Source organism: Nilaparvata lugens, chromosome 4 (genome assembly GCF_014356525.2).
Source record: "Nilaparvata lugens isolate BPH chromosome 4, ASM1435652v1, whole genome shotgun sequence".
Taxonomy (NCBI): Eukaryota; Metazoa; Arthropoda; class Insecta; order Hemiptera; family Delphacidae; genus Nilaparvata; species Nilaparvata lugens.
The window spans coordinates 36,345,961-36,364,206 of NC_052507.1; the positions used below are offsets into that span (position 1 = coordinate 36,345,961).

The window sequence follows — 18,246 nt, forward strand, 5'->3', positions numbered from 1 at the left end:
CATCTGTGGTTTGGATTTCCCGTTATGAAAAACCCCAGAGAAAGTTCATTGGATGAAGCTAGCCTTTTTTGCCAGAACTGTGTATGGTGTCCGTTTATGATGGAGCTAATAACGTGATATTGTACGTTAACTGTACGTGATGCGAGTTAAACGGTATCAATATAATAAGTACGTGCATCCCGGTTCAAAAGTATGATAAAAAAACTTCATTCATTTGATGTGAGTGTATACACACATCAGAGAAAGATATCCTTTCTTCTCTGAAGTGTAATCTCAGGAATTGAGATAATTTTTCTCAAAGTAGAAGTTTGAAAAGAAAATCGCATTGCAAAAATGTTTATAAATAATATACGTATGGCTTTTATTGGTAGAGAGTTCCTCACGGAAGTTTCATCTCGCCTGAATATATAATATTATCATTTAAGCCGTCAATGAGCCTTACGACTGTCTTACATCAGCCGGGACCGACTATTTAACATTGACATGTGATAACACGGATGTATTATTCATGAATGTATGAAATTGAACTGTTTTAGTTCTTGGTTGGGAAAGAATTTGTAAATATTGAACGAACCTCTAGTTTTCAGTTGTCTAGCTTTGAATAATTATACTAGCAGGTAACCGTAACCTAGCACGGGTTAGCAAAGCACGTAGCCTACTCCGGGGATAATTTGGTCTTGTAAAATGCAATTTCCTTATGTCCAGGAAACAGAAAAAAAAATATTTTGTTGGAAATTACGTTGATAATCTTCATAGGAATTGAAATTTCCAGCAAAAAAATCAGTTTGATAAGTCTCGAACCCGTACCCTTTGAATCATGGACCGCCTTCACTACCAATTAAGCCCTGTTTGGTTGATCGTATTCCAAGAAATATTCAATATTGATAATCACTCACTCCCAAAAAATAATAAATCCCAATTCCAAAATGTGAAAATTCCACTTTCTAAAAGAATTGAGAGATTGAAGAAGCTCAGATGTATATGAAAATGATTCTGTGAGTAATTCATTGGATGAAATATGTTGATGGAGATGACAGATTGAAACATCAAAAACAATTAAGAAACTCGTAGAATAAGATGGAAATGTTATAAAGTGAAAGCTGTGTGAATTAAAATAAGAAAAATAAGAGAGAGGTTAGAGGAGGAATGATGGAATGGAGAATTTCGTCGTTGAAAAAAGGTGTTGTTCCAGAGAGAGAGAGTGGATAAGTGAGTGGAAATTAGTTTGAAATATATTGTGAGGTGATAGGGAATTCATAGAGAGATCAAAGATTGAAGAGAACTGTGAGGCTTCTGTAATCAAAGTGTGAGATTGAAATGAAATTAAGCAAAGAAACATAGAGAAGATAGTTGGTGTTTGGGGAGAAGGAGAAATGAAAATGTTGATAGAGATGAGAAATCGGAGACTGGAGAAGGGATAGGAGAGAGCAGAGAGATCGGAATGTGTGTGTGTGTGTGGTGTGTGTGTGTGTGTGTGTGTGTGTGTGGTGTGTGTGTGTGTGTGTGTGTGTGTAATAGAGATCGTAACGAGAAATAAAAGACACTAAAGAGAAAAGTTTGTGCCATTCGGATGCCCCAAGGCCAGGTGGATGGTTATTGTTTGTCGACGGAATAAATATTTTAAATTGATAAGTGGGCCGTATAATTAAGGTGGTAGGGCGATCACCACCCCCCGCGTAGAAGTAGGTCATCGGGGGGGTCGGGGGTCAGGTCCGCCCCCTGTCACGCCCCCAATCTTCCATTGGCTCATCTTTCTTTTGTCTCTCTCTTTTTTTCTGCGTTCTGTCTCCTAAATATTCCATCTCGGGCAATAAGAATGCGCAAGTGGTGGGAGGTGGGGCCTTCTCACTCACGCGCACTTCCTCTTTCCATACTCTCTCTTTCTCTCTGCAAGAAATTCCCACGAACTTTGTCGAATATTCCCGGCTATTACCAAACCGAAATAATAATAATAATAGGGAATTGTTATGTGTTGACTACATGTGCCTGGCAAAACATCATATGAAACGCCCTCAAGGCTGTACGGTGCGCAGCACAAACATTGAAACTCATCCACGTAATGTTGTCAGTGCGAGAAAATAATGGCCATGCGTATGCGTAACAAACGTAGTAATGCAGTCAAATGATAATATGCCGCAGCAGATGAAGTGTTCATCTCATTTAAGCTACCACATTGAATTATTAAAATGATAATGTTATGTTCTTCAAACTACACTGATCATTATAAACCTCACTGATGGGAGGATTTAGAGGTTGCTTTGCCTGTATAGGACGTCTATGATATTTTCATCATAGTAGCCTGATACGAATAATTATTACTGTACACCAAATTTTTAAATGGTTCATTGTGAAGTTTCATAAGCTTCAAAGCAAAATTCGATTATACTTTATCATCTATATCAATACTCACAAATTATCCCTATCCACCCTATAATGAAATTCGTGAGAATTTCATGGAATAATTGATTGGAAACATTGAACTATGCTTATGCTTTATCATGGAGAATTTATCATCTTCATCAACACTCACTTATATATTCCCATGATATCTCTACTCTATTGTGAAATTCATGATAATTTCATGAAATGATTGAGTAGCTTGGTTTCATCCTGGAGAAATATACTAGTATACAGAGATTTATAAAATACTGTTATGGATTTCACACATGTTCGTGAGTGGTATGAAGAAGAGATGAACAAAAATGGAAGCAAATAGAGGGAGACAGAGTGATGAGATTGATGATTTTTGTTTAAAACTCTAGGGGCAACTACAGGGATGCCTAAAAAGCCTGAAAGGTAGAAGAAGAAGAACTCTAGGGGCTTCTAGAAAGAACTGGCTACTTCTGGTTTGTGTATTGTGATAATAGAGAAGAGGACTCCATCCTCTCGAATGTTCTGCAATAAAAACGCGTTGAGGTGTATGTAGAGGGATCGCTCGCCTAGTCAGTCAGTCAGTGATACGCATTATGTTCAGTGATAAAGGAACAGAGTGTCAGCCATACCCAAAGCCTGGCAGCTCCTAGTGGTAATTGTGATAATTTTATTGTGACAGTTAACGTGATAAATGTATAGTGACAGTGTTATAGTGATAATTATGGTATAGTAGCCTACCTTAATAGTTAGGATCTAGTGTAGTATAGTGATAACTATTGTATAGTGACAATAGCCTATTGTAATAGTATTATCTAGTGTAGTGCGGTGATAATACAATTATGTTATTGTCGTGATAGCAGTTGTATCAAGATACAAGATACATGACAGTGATACGGATACGCGAACATGTGATACGGAACGGTGGTAAAGATGAATATGATACGCGAACTGTGATACAGAGTCCTTGTATAAGATACATATAGTGATAGTGTTGCATACTGTGTTGATGAACTGTAAGTATTAGAGAACTGTGTTATAAGAGGTGAATCTTCATATCGGCCATCTGAATACTTATTGGTTGATTGAATTATTGCCTTCAGTAGAATTGAAATCTGTTTTTTTAGTGAGTCGGTTTTTTCATCCATTGAGTGTAGAGTACAATAAAGTTCAATATAACTTAAAATGTTGTCAACTCAATCTAAAGTTCTAGAACCTAGTTAAAAAACTAGTTTTGTAGAGTGGAAATCCGTAACTATACTATTGGTAATATCTATGATTTCTGTTTTTAGGGTTATCTGAATTTATTGGCTCATGCTTTACATAATTGAATCACTTGATGGCCAATGTAAATATTCAAAAACGAGTAGAGGTCTGTTAAAATCAATAGTTTTGCAATCGGACCAACCAGAAAGTTCAGATCAACTTTTCAAATAATTTTAAATGATGCAATCAATCAATCATGTACCAGTAATAAATACAAAAAATGACCAAAATTAATCATTAATTTGAAAATGTTATAGTTTTTGTTTAGTTACTCTTAGAAAACTGTTCTTCTGAAAATAATCATAGAAATTGACATCATTGGAAAGAGATCCTTCATTCAGTTCCCCCATACCTTCAACAACATTGATAAACTGAATATCCTAAAGTTGGGAGGACTTTATCACTAATAATATCGAGGAACCTGGCTGGCTCAGGTCTGATGTGAGAAATTTCAGGTGGCACCCAATCAATTCCGGGCCTCTGGCATGGCATCTTACTCAATGAAAGGTATTTTCTTTTGTTTCAGGTGAGCAGATCAAAATTAAAGTATTATCACTTTCGGCAGAGTCAATTTTCGTTTATCAGGTAAGTGAATGGAGTTTTCAGTATCTCTCTTTGACAAATAGTAGACAATGAAACTGGGAATTGATGCCGTATCACTCTCTGTGAAGATAATTTTTCAACAACGAAAACACCGGAAAAAATAAAATCATTGAATACCAGCTGCGAATACCATGCACGATTGATTGTGTACATCACAGAACTGGAAACCATAGCCGGTTATCAGTTATGTAAACTTTGCCGAGGCTGGAAATTTGATTTTATTTGTCGTTTCATGTCAGAGCTAATAGTGAATGAACTGCTGCAGTAACAGCAATATTTACATATCGACCCTGGTGTTTGCACATGTCCATTTAATTACAATCAGCGCACCAACTTGCCAGATGTGTGTAAACATTAATGGCGATGGTTCTGTCATCCGAGTGACTACCGAGTTTCCTCCAGAGAGCATGGCAAGAAACGACTTTGATTATATTCCAAACTGTTCTCCCTCCCACCAACCATATAATGTTCTCTAATAATTATTCTAATTTCGAAAATTATTTGCTTTCCATGTATTTGTATATTGTTGCATTCAAGTTTCAACGCTTCAAACATTCTAACTCAGAGTATCAGAGTATAAACTACCCAGTGTATGACGTCAAGAGCTAATTCAATCATAACTACCGGAGCGTTAAAATGATTAGCTCTGTTGATTCATGGGTGCAAAGTGTACTTTATGTGATTCAACCTATTATAGGCTAAGTGTCGAAGGTCTTCATTAAATTGAGTGTTTTATACTCTGGGGTCGTAGTGATTGATATTAATTAGTATGTTGACCTTGTGGCTAGCTCAATCGTGAGAGTATCATGAGAATGAATTTACAGTTTTTTTTTAATAAAGTATTTCAGGTTGACGAAACAAAATCAAATCAACTGATAAATAGGTCTGATTAGATCATGGAATCAATTATCAAGTCTTGCATGAATTTACTTTATTAAAATGGACTTCTCATAATTTGATTATTCCTCTTCAATTTTGACAGCAAATCAATTACATTTTACCTTAAACAAGGGATATTCAGGAGAAATGAATAATCAAATACTTGTCAATTCGATGCTCGTGCATGCATACTGGGATAAACATTCATACCATACTGAAATAGAAATTTCAAACAAAATAAGTCTTACAGTAGGCTGTATTGAATGAGAACACTATGAAGGGCAGCGCACACAGAAACAGACGGGCGTATGCAACCAGACGGAGGAATAATCCCTTCTCTGGCTAACGAATGTTGCAACACACACAGACACCTGTATATCTCCACATTTGCATGCAGACGTTTTTTTCCTCCATTTGTCTCCATACGTCTGTCTGTTGTGTTCATTCGCCTCCAGAATATTATTCAAACATAGCAATACAAATATTATGCTGTTTATATTACACAGAGGAAAATTCTCTATTCCAATTCGATCACAAGTCTGCATGGATAATTTTGAAAATTCAAGTATCTTGTTGATGGAAGATTAATTGGAAATTGCAACTAACCGATAGCGGGAATAGCTGAAACCAGCGAAGCCAGCTGGGCGAAAGATGCATCCTCAGGCAATGGCGAAACAAGTTCTGTTTCTTCATTTCAATAAAAAATAATCTTATAATACTTTTGAAATGTGTCTAAGCTCTTTCATATTATAATTATAGTCTAGTCAAATGGTCATTTTTCAGGAAACAGCCCCGAAAGAATTTTTCTCGACGGTTCTATATGTATTTTGGGGCGCTGAATTCGAATCTGAAATTTGCTGACACGACAGAGGGCGTCCTCACCCCAAAAACCCCAAAAATTTCGGACTTTTTTCAATTTTCCCATTTCATCTCGTGAACCTTGAGTTTCTCGAGAAAAGTTATTCCTGACAAAATTGAAGAGGATAAAATTTCAAATAAATTGAGTGGTCGCGCTGGATTCCACCCTTTTTGGTTCCGGAGCTACGAATTTTAAAAAAGGGGTATTTTTTAAGGGGTTTTGAAAATTATGCAAACCTACCACTTCTACCCTATACAACTTGGATATTTTTCCAGTATAGATGACAATCATAATAATTTTGAAATTAAAACAGTAGCTATCATCTTATCTCCACCTGATCTAATGTAAACAAATTATAGTAAGATTCACATCAATGTGTCAGCATTATTTGAATGGGGAGCATTGATGCTATTAATGAGGTATACTGACAGTTTCAAGTGAATATCAACGAACTGTTATGCATATTATCCAATATTTTTATCGAAAGCTACCTTCTATTTTCTTTGGTAACACAACCAATGTTTATAATTTGATTCATGAGATAATTGAATAATTGATTCATGAGAAAAGCGCCTTACTTCTATGGAAGATATTTTTACATTAGGAAAAGCAACAATAGCTATTTGGCCGTTTTAATAAATAACCCCTTTCTTTCGTCAAGTTAAATTGTGACTGAGTTTCCTCATTCTTTGCACACAGATACCACAACGGACACTTCTGAAGTTTTAAAAATACCCTCCATTCATCATACTGAATAATTAAAATTTCATCGAAATTGTTTAAACTGTTCACGCGATCTGTCAGATATACAAACAAAAGTAGCCTTGATAGAATAGGATCAATTGATAGAACTCCCGTCACAAAAGTTTGTCTTATGAAACATAAAAATTATCTATACTCCCAGGAATAGGAATAAAAATATTTATTCTTATATTTATATTCTAATATTTATAAATCTGATTACCCTTTTCAAAATTATTCAGCACGACATGTTTCGGCTATGTCGATAATGCCATTATCAAATGATTGGAAAATAAATAATAATATAATATTCTCAGGAATAGCTCTGATTGAAGTAGCAGTGGCCAATCAATTTTTCCGCGATAAATACATTTTAATCTTCAACTTGGTGCCAACCTAACAAAGTTAACTCAACTTAATGACAACCTGACAAAATTATGAATTTGGTTACCAGTTAACAACTGGTTCGAAGAGGTACTCTCTCTAGATTATAGTTCTATATTAACATATGGTATGGACATTTCAATTATAATTAAGAAATTGGAATAAGAAGAATATACATGCTAAAAGACAAACTTTAAACCCTTAAAAACCACCCTTAGAGTTAAAATATCGCCAAAAGATTTCTTAGTGAGCACCTAGGACTTATAAGGAAGCCATATTTCAAGTTTTGTTGCAATCCGTCCAGTAGTTTTCCAGAAATCGTGATCAGTGAGTCAGTGAGTCAGTGAGATAAGAATTTCATAAGTATAAGATTCTGCCAAAGAATTCGAACTGAAGTGCGAGATAAATTTCTTTTAACACGGCTCTTTCTCAATGACGGAGAGGTCCGATGCTCTATCCTCCACTAATCTCTCCCACTAGCTAGCAGCATTCTCCTTCTTTTGTGTCTGTGTGAGAGAGCTTTGTAACGCTTCGCTCCCCTCCACTGGCAATGTTCCAAAGTGATATGTTTGTGTATGTTATATAGTACAATATAGTACAATGCCCTGCTACTGCTTTCCGGCGGCAAAACCGGACGGCGAAGTAGAGAATACCCGGCGATATCGCCGGATCAATTTCTCGCCGGACCGGGGTTTTCGCCGTCGCCGGCGTCGCCGGAGTCGTGTGTTCTGCCCCATGCCTTCCTGTGTACTTCTTGCAACCGGACGGCGAAGCTTCGTCCGGCGAAAACGCCGGACGGCGCTGTCCCCACCCATGCCACTTCTTTATTTATTAACATTTGTAACGTTACAAATGGGTAGGGTAGGGTTACAAGGGTAGGTTACAAGGGTAGGGTTGTAAGTAGGGATGGGTATCGATACATCGATGTTCAGGTATAGCAATCTATCTCATATTCTAGGTACACCTGACAACAATTCTCCTTGTATTATGAAAAAGACCTAATTTTCAGCTTCAAGCATCATCACCAACTACATTGTCCTCACATTGATATTTTGCACAACGACATAAGTTCTTGAGATTATGTTCTATTAGAATTACCAGTAAGATACACTTCATTTCAGTATTTAAAGTGAAATTCAAGCTGGAAATTCAATCGCAATAGTAAAAGATTGTTTTTTCGTATCTTATCAATTTTTTATTGTAGCAAAACGTAAATTAGAAGGTTGAATACGCCTAAACCACAGTTCCAAGCTATTACAACATTTTCAGACAAATGATTTGATAGATTTTCATGAGATTTGGTAGGAATAATTTTAATTACGCGACAACATAATATGTGTAAGTTAATTTTGAAATGTTGTACTCCATTTATTATACTGAAATGTATCTAAATGATCCGGCAAAAACGCCGGACGGCAGCTTCGCCGTCTGTCGTGTGTTCTGAATGCTAATTGCCGCCGGGTCCGGCGAAAACGCCGGACGGCGATGTCGCCGGATCGTGTGTCCCTGCACTTACGGAGATGTGTTCATCACAAGAACCTGGAGAGAAATGACACGGCGCATCCAATTGTGCGCAGGATGTCCGTCTGTGACTATGCTACAAACTGTGGAGGGAGAATTGGGTTTCTCCTCTTCATGTTAAAAGTAATTTATCTCGCACATAATTATATCTTTTCATTGTTCACTTATCGCTTTATCGATAGTATGACTACTTCTTATCAAAAAGAAGACTCAATTTTATTAGAATGTTACCTTGACTAGGTTTTTCAGTTCCATAATTCTATCTAAGATGGTTTGTTTTTCTGAATTATTTTATTGTATGTCGAACGTGACGTCACAATGTATGATAATTATTACAAAAAATATCCAATGAGAGATATTCAAATATATTAAAAATAATTATCTCATTGACTTTTTTGTGTGTAAAATCCAGTCAGAGTAGATTCAAACTAATTCTTATACTTTGAGAAAATATTGAAATTATTATTTTCATCATTTTCACTCATAGGCATCCTAGTTTTAGTTGAAATGTATGTCCGCAGAAACTAATCTGGTAAACTCATGGAATACAATGATTGGTAAGGAGCCGTTTGGACCTATTACGCTGGTTGGCATGATTTATTTTTGTTTCATACAAAAGATTCTAACTGCTCTTTCAATAACAGTTTGAACTATATTTCAATGCTAGCCATAGGCACGAGTCCAGAAATTTTTCTAGTGTATTCAAGTTCTACAACTTGAAACTTAAGATGCGAAGATTAGAACAGTACTAGTATGATACGAATTGCCACTTTACAGTCACCGGGCCGGCTTCTAGTTCGTGTTTCGAGACCATAAAGCAAACGCTCGATCTAATTGCTTTCTAGAGTCTTACCGCAAAAGCTGCGAATGGCTATACAGCGTACAGCGTTCGCGCGTGAATAAATACTCCGTATAACTAATACGAAACTTTAGCTGCCTTGTTTCTCCTCCACCTTGCCCTCCTCTTATTATTACTTTGGCCTGACTTAACTCTATACAGAATAATAAAGCCAGTGCCAGAACCGAATAATACTTGGTCCGAGAAGTTCATAATAGCCTCCATCCCACCACATTTTATTAATGGTCCCCTTTATAGTAATTCCAGCCAATGGAGTTCGGGACATCGAACCATATTTCTCTAGTTGGTTATATGAAAATTCTCCTGACATTCGGCTGTAATTTGTTGAATTCGTTCTACTTTTCAACTTATCATGTTTATTGTTGGAGGTGAGAGATTAATGTACACTTGTATAACCACCTTTAAAATCATGATAATTTACCATACCAGACAGACAATATGAGACAACCAGACAGTAAACTGAGGGAGCTATAAAGGGAGCTAGCTATAGGCAGGTACTTTTCCTGCCTATCTGAAACCAGGACAATCATGTTGTGCAGGGTAGTCTACACTTCCCCGTTTTCAATTCTTCGTACAATATTCTAAAGCCTATGATTGTAAAGGGTAAAATACTTCAAAAACCTCCATCATACAAGCTAATCGTGTGTTTTTATTTTTCTCAATCGAAATCGCTCTTGAAAACGCTGGAAAAACGCATTGAGAACCCAATGAGAAAAGATGATTCTGAAAATCCTTCCAACACTATGAATTCTGGACCTAGCTCAACCCCTGTACCGAATAAGTCTATCAAATAATATTCTAATGATATTGAAATCAATATAATTTTGACAAAATTTCTAAAATAAAAAATCTTGAAAGCGTTGCATGAAAGCTGCATATTTTAAGCGTATCGTTAGAATACGTTCCAAATCCGTTCTTTGTACGAATATAAAAGTACAAATGAATATGCCTGCCCTTTATTGATCAGTTCTCCAGTTCTTATGATTCAAGAGTGGATGACTAGTCGAAGATAACCGTAATTTAATGGTTCAGCTAGGTTTTATTGAAACTGTGAGTGTTTTCCTTGGCCATATTCAATGTTCCATCTGTCATATTGGAGGAATCACATCGACTTCCATTGAAACGTTATTTTTTAAAAGTGAATATCGGGGGACAGAGCTTTGCTCAGGAGTGTAGAAGCAAAGAAAATTTGTAACGAAAGATTGAATTTCCAGTTTATATTCATTTATTCATTTTCTCAGTCGTACAATTATTTTTACAGCTATATGAGGAGGCACAACAGGCTTATGCCCAAAACTGCCCCTTTTCAAATTTATACTACAGTCCAAATCAGAATCTAAGTTAAGCTACTATCACTCATCAAAATAACAATTAATTCACACTTCAAAAAACAAACACATCATCAATTACAAATAGATATACTATAAATTCGATTTAGGCTACTATATAGGCTACTATGTTTGCTACAATATTTGTTAATATACTATGTATCACTAACAACATCTTTTTACTATTTTAAACTTTCTGAAGTAAACATGTTCTATAAAAATAGAGAAATAAACGAAAATAAATTTCTCTAGCTGAATTTTTCTCCTCAAGAGATCTGCTGGATGATCCCACACACATGCACTCGTTCAATCTCTTCCATCACGGTATCGACAGTCGACAAAATTTGTAGCTGTTTTCCTAAGGACGTATTTATCCTTTTAATGTCCTTCAGCGAGTTATCCAAGGGTTGACACCTAGTGCAATCGAATCTTCATATCATAAACCTACTCTGTTCCAAATTTCGTGAGAATCATTAGAGCCGTTTTCGAGATCCGTTGAACATAAGTATATACCCATATAACCACATAACCAGATAACCAGATAACCATATAAATATATATATATATAAACAGAAATTGCTCGCTTAATATAATAGGATACTACTCCATATGCTATGCTTCTACATGTTTTATTTCTCCACCTGTTCACCTGCAATTGATGTCAATCAATCCCAAAGTTCTATCCCATGAGAGAGATTTGTAGCTTTCAACTTCAGCATAGCTTTTAGTTAACTTTGGCATAGTTTTTCTGAGAAGTCTTATAAGTATATTTGGAATGAAACATCATCGTCAATATCCCCGTGATAATCCTGCTGCAGCTTCCATATACTATCTAATTCCTTGCATGATTTTCAGTCTAGTAGAATGAGTCGTTCAAAGTAATAACTCATCTTAGTTGCTGAGGTTTTCCTTAAATGAACTGGCTTTCTGAATGACAACATGATAAACATTCGAATCTCAGATCCTTTAATAGGCAATAGACAGGCAGACAGAATTGTCATTATGGTCTACAGAATTATAGACATAGATTTATTTATAAGTTCTATATTAACCCGCTTCTGATAACGTCTGTCTGCCTGTCTATTGTCAGTCTGTAACATACGCCTAATTAATAATACTACTTGTGATAGTAGTTGCTATGATATTGAAAAATTTGCTATAACAATTTTTAATTTTTTTCAAAGTGTTACATTTGTGAGTGGAAGGTACTATTAGTGTTCACTAACACTTGATTATTCAATGAAGATAATTATTCATTTCATTTCTGTATGATTCATTAGTATCTTTGAATGTTGAGATCATTGAAACGGTTTGCGCAGGCTCCGCCATTAATTTTCTATTCACATTCTGTATCACATGACCACGTTGCCATTCGAAATAATAAAGTTAAATTTGAAATTAATTTGAATATGTGGTGTATTATTCAGATGAAATGATGTGTCGGTGCATAAAGGACAGTCTCTGTGATAACTCCCAAATAGCATCAGATTTTTCTAATGAATGGAAAAATTACGGGAATAGCATGCAGATAATTCCAGCTGACTAAATCATAAATCACGAAAAAAAATTTCTGAAGCACTACTAATGTTATTTTCATATCCTGAAAAAGGACGAAGGAGTGAGTCAATTTTGTTGTCCAACATACTTGGCCTGTGAAAAGGTTCGAATAATGAATGTTCCAAATTTAAAGCTGATCGATCAATTCTTTATAGAGTTATTGTAACACATACAAACAGACGGACAACGACTTTGGCCTTGAGTGAGTCAAATGTGAGAACTTGCTAACTCTCGTTCAATAATCTAAACATTTATATCACGGATGAGTAAATCCTCTTGCTTAGTAGGGAGGAAAATATCAATCTTAAAATAAAGTTTCCAAGCCTGATAGGAATATACGGTAATTTGAAGTCTTCCATAGAGGAATTAGCAAAGTGAGCTCATTAATCTTAATAGGCTATATCCTAAATTCAAATCTCAATATCATCGCAACCATAACGGCTTAGTGTTTTCAGACGCTACAAGAGATTGTGAACTACTGCTCGGTGTAATGATAAATCAGCGAATTATCTCGATTGTATAATACTGCACTTGCTTGACTCAGGGGGTACACAATTCGCTGTGACTGCAAAGGGCTAGCGTCCGTCCAGTGCATGGTGCTGGTGCTTTGCTTGAGATGGGTCAGCGGAGGGATTTCAGGCGAATCCCACCAGAGGGCAACACAGTCACCTAATGAATCTCGGCTACTCATTATGTATTCTGTTTGTTTTATTATTGAAGATGACTCTGTGAGTAGGTGAGCTCGGGAGGCCTAAAGTCTACCCAGACAGGGATCGAGTCAAAGAGGCTTGGCATGGCTCGTAGGCTTTCGAGGAGAAGACTTTTAACAACGATGATTTACTGATTCTTCGAATTGTGAGCCCTCTACAAATTCCAGGAAGTGGATAGTTGATTTCGAGGAAATTCTCGAAGTATTGTCAGTTACAAAGAGAATTCGAGCTTTCGAATTCATAGAACACAGGAAATGTTTTTGGATAGGGGATTATTGGGAATTCATACTTCACGATACTACTATACGTATGAACGATTTGGAATTAATCCAATAGCTCATCATATACAGAGATCGGCATATTAATCTGACGATTTTGTAGTAATTGTTATGTTTGAATTGAACCACTGTCATTGAAAAGGCGAGAATGTTTTACATCGATTTTTGCCATTTCAGTAGCCAGTATGTCGTGGTCAATTGAACATCAAGCGATTGTGATTGAAACTCACTTTGAAAATAATGACTCAGTTATTTTAACACAGCATTTATGTCACAGACATTTCAATAATTTAAATCGACACGCGCCTGTTCCCAGTAGGAATACGATCTTGTTGTGGGTTAAGAATTCCATGAACACGTTGTCCGCTTTAAAAACGAAACCAACAGGACGAAAACGAACCGTGAGAACTCCTCAAAAACGCCTGAGTAGCTAATATAGATGGTCTCCACGACGTTCAGCAGCGAAACATGCTGTTACGCTAGCCTTTTCTGATCGAAGTGTACGAATTCTTCGTATGGCTTAAAATTCCATCTGTATAAGATAATGTTAGTGTAACAACTTGATGCAAATTATTGGGCACATTGCAAAGCCGCTTGCGAGATCATTCTCAAAAATTCCACCAGTAATAGTACAGGATGCCGTTATTCTTTCAAGAGACGAGGAACATTTTCATTTTTCGGGATTTGTGAATAAACAAAATAACCGTTATTGAGCAGCCAATATTCAACAAAACTTAAGGAAGTCATTCAACGAGAAATTGAAGCAATTCCACAAGTGCTGATTGAGCAAATTTTAGAATTAGGTTAAGTGAGTATGTGAAAGTAACGGAAATCATTTGTATGACATAGGTAATCTACAAAAAAAAACTTTGTGAGTAATCTATGTGGTTCACTATAATTGCAAAACTTGATCTTTAATGTGATATATTATATGATTCAATTGTACGAAAGACACTTTAGTTATTATCCCTCAAAAATCGTCAGGTTTTTATGCCGGGCCCTGTACTTTGGATTGATCTATGATATTTCAATTTGTTTTTGACTAAACTCACTTCATGACATTGATTGAATGACAAAATTGAATTTGAGTTAATGAATGACTTTGGGGAACGTATTCATCACCCGACAGGAGAAATCATAACCTTTTCAGGCTACTTCCCAATCGAAATTCAGGAATGGAATTGTCAGAGCTATAAGCTTGTTTTTTCATTTAAAATAATTTTATGATCATGAGTTATCATCATTATTATGGATAATTAAATAAATAATGATTATGGAAATCCCAATTGAATGCTGTAAATTACCCCAAAGGTTCACCAATTTCCATCTGTAAATAATTAATGTATTGAATTTCCATTGTACAGTAGGACTGCAGGCTAATTAGCTGAATTTCCGTGAACTGTGACAAGGGGCACAATGATATTGTTTCAAGTTCCAAGACACAAAACGTTTCTATTAATTTGTATTATTGTATCGATTGTAATTTAATTGATGATAAATTTTTAAATTCCAGTTCTCAGTTTCAAGGGTTGAAGCATAATTATTTTAAATTCTTTGCTTCTCGGACTCGGCGTTGGAAATACACTGTTGACCATTTGCGTAAGTTACACGAAGTAATGCCTGCCATGTGTAAAATGATGTTAATCACGATTGCAAATCATAGTACAACGCCAAAAAGACATCCTGTTGCAGAAATATTGCATTTAATTGCACTTTAACATGTGAGCTGGCAAACAAATAACATGCAATGCATTCTAATTCTCTTACCCATTTGAATTTGCACATATTCTTGATGTACGTTACTTGATAATTGCACATGCACTTATTGTATCATATACGTATGAGATATCGATCTCAATGGGAGTATACACGCAGGCATAAAGGTATAATTCTCGCTGATCATTAATAATCTTGAGGGTTTCTTAATGTACATGTCACGCTTGCAAGTTTATATCGTGTGTATTGAGCAATACGAATTGAAATGTCACTACGTTGAATATGAATTGATGAGGTCAATCTTCCTAGAATCTCCTCACAGAATGGATGTTACTCATTATTTCCTTCTATTGAAATTACCAGGATAATGCATCTCTGGAAGGAAGAACCCGATTAATCACAATCTATCGGATTATTTCGTTACAATTTTTTTATCCGAAAAAGCCACTAATGAAATAGATAGGAGTCACTGGTTACTTTATTATTCCAGTTAAGGTATGCTAGTTGAGTAATTCTTTGGTGGCTGATTTTATAGGAATTATGCAACAATCTAGTCGCCGAATGACGGCAAAGAAAACAGTTGTTAGCAATTTTGCAAGCGATCGATCGCAATGTCCAACATTAGATCCTAATAGCAAGTTGCAGTTGAACCGGATGGCTGAGGATTTGGAGGAGTCTTATTGCTTGAGCCTTTTAGCTTCCTGATTAGTCGATCTTAGAAAAGCTTTTGTCTTCTTTGAAGCCATTGTCTTGAATACAACTGCTTCTTTATCTGATCCTCTCAAGAGCGAGACATGGCAATGGAATTGGAGTGGATTCCATTAAAATCTTATTTCGTTCCCTTCCCTACCCTTACCAGGCCGACTGCATTTCTGTGTTGGTAATGCTCCTTTGTTTTCCTGGCGAGGCTTTGATTTTTCCTTCCTTTATCAGCACGGAGACCAGCCGACTCTTCTTTGAGAATACATTTGGTCTGGGAATAAATTTAGCGAGGTTGGAACAATGCTATTCTTATTTCTGGACTCAACTTTGAATCAGGATCTTAATTTGGTGACTGAATCAGTCTGTGAGTTAGTGAATGGTGCACTTGTGAACAGAGAGAACAGAGGGAGATATTCAGAGACACGTCGCGTCAGTCTATTACATTAAATTATTATCTGAATCTATAAGATCAGCCATCAGCAAAATCAGACGTGGAGTGACTCCACCTCCCAGACTGGTTACACTGGTCTTATTTGATTCATTTTTTGGCAAAACCTTCCTGCTCCCGGGCGAACATCATTCCAAGGAAGGTATGACAATGAATATATGAATGAATAGCTAACAGAGTATCTTTTCCAAAGCAATGAATAATTGTGTATTCTGTTTAGTAAACTAATTAATTTATATGATAACCGAATTCAATAGTGGAACTGGTAGTAATTGATGAAATTGAATGTATCATTGATATCTATAGGCAAAAAATGAATAACAGGAAATTAATTATGTAGAAATTAGTTGATTCTTAATTCTGCTCGAGTAGGAACAATGAAGAGATTATTCAGATTGGCCAGAATTTATGGTGAAACTCACAATGGAAATTGGTTAGTCAGGTATCCCAAGTACATCTATCTTATCAACATGACAAATCACCCAGTGAATAAGTACAGTTTCTCAAATTTAAATTCTCAGGCTGCAACAAAAACGTCCTGTGTCTTCACTAACATAGCATTTTTCAACTAGCCTTCCGCTTCAGAAAGTTTTGGAAATATTTTAATACATAGAAATTTGAATGCACACGAAAGCAATATTCTTTTTTCAAACAACTTGCATTTTCGAAGAACTTGCTGTGTAGTTTCCTTTCCACCCATACATTTTTTTCTGCCGTCATGTAACATCCACACACATAATGGCATAATGTCCAGCCTTCACCAACACGTAAATTATTGGGATTCAGTTGAGTATATAGTGTATGGAATTTATGATATCATGGTATTAGGGGACTGCATGCAGACTGAGAGAGTCGTGGGCGAACAAGAGGAGTTGAAGATAGAGGGCTAACAAGCAGTGAATACATTGTTGAAGACTGGGCAAAAACCATGTATGAGGAGAATTTTGCTGCAGTTTCAGTCATGTAAGCGGTAGGCTATGTTGAATGGGTAAGGGGTTCACTTTTTAGGACGAGAGATGGATAATTTGCTAAGGGTGAGGAAACAACAACTACCGCATTCAGAAAAGGTTTATCCAGTATGGGAGTCTTCGAGGTAATTAGCACCAACATTTTCATTAGTCATCTCTTCTCAAGCACTAACAAGCAGTAAGAAAGACAAATAGAGGCCACTTTTCCAATTATCTTTTTTAATTTTCTCCCACAATGACCCCACTTATTCCCCCTCTCTCTCCACACTTTTTCTGGGCAACCCTGCCGTCGCACAGTAAGAATGAATTTCCATTTAATTATGGCACTTGCGTTGAGTCTTTCTTCTCGTTGACGTTCAGTTGTCGCACGACTCAAAAACGTTTACGTTCATCTCTTGTTCCACCCTATTGCCCTCCCCTTCCACCATTCCATCTTCTTCCACCATTGTTTCCTTTCCTACTCTTTCCACGCCCTACCCTCTTCTAACAACCATCAAGATGAAAGCTCCTTCACAAATTGTTCAGCAACAGCTTGCTGAGAAAGCCAATTAACTTGTGTAGTAGTTTTTGTTTACTTCAATGACTGTCATTGGTGATGAATTAAGGCAGGCTAGCATCAGCTGTTCAGTGCTGCCAATTTTCTTCAAATTTTGTCTGCAAATCAAAATGGTGTCACTAAGAGCTCATTGACACTATTTCTCTCTCTTGAGAGTGACATCATTCTCTCATTTCTCAATGGAACATAGCGGAGTTTTGGACAAATTTCCGCTTCGGCTAGCTGTGCGTGGTTGAAACCTTCTCATGCAAGCCCATATAGTTGAATAAATCGACAGCGCAATTGATGTAGGATAAGATTGTCTCATCCAGTCGTATGCACTTCCTTGAGAAGGTTGCAATTTCGTACAACTTGGCAACTCATCCAAGTCTCGAATTGTTTCATCTAGAATTGAATGTGGTTTGAGGACTAATGATGAATTACTGTAAAAATTTGTGATAATAATACGAGACTTGGACTCTCAGAGTGAACAAAATATCACATCATGCATGAGATGTACAA

General features: G+C 36.3%; 1 protein-coding gene across 4 annotated transcripts in view; it reads left to right on the forward strand.

Annotated features, from left to right (window-relative positions):
• Positions 1-18,246, forward strand: part of LOC111049599 (nucleolysin TIAR) — a 675,963-nt gene that overhangs the window by 278,877 nt on the left and 378,840 nt on the right. The window contains exon 1 of one of the 4 annotated variants that reach the window (XM_039427391.1): positions 4,204-4,221. The exons of the other annotated variants lie outside the window; for them this stretch is intronic. The gene's annotated coding sequence lies outside the window, so the exon portion shown is untranslated. Of the gene's footprint in view, positions 1-4,203; positions 4,222-18,246 lie in introns of those variants that run through there. 4 annotated transcript variants of the gene reach the window in all.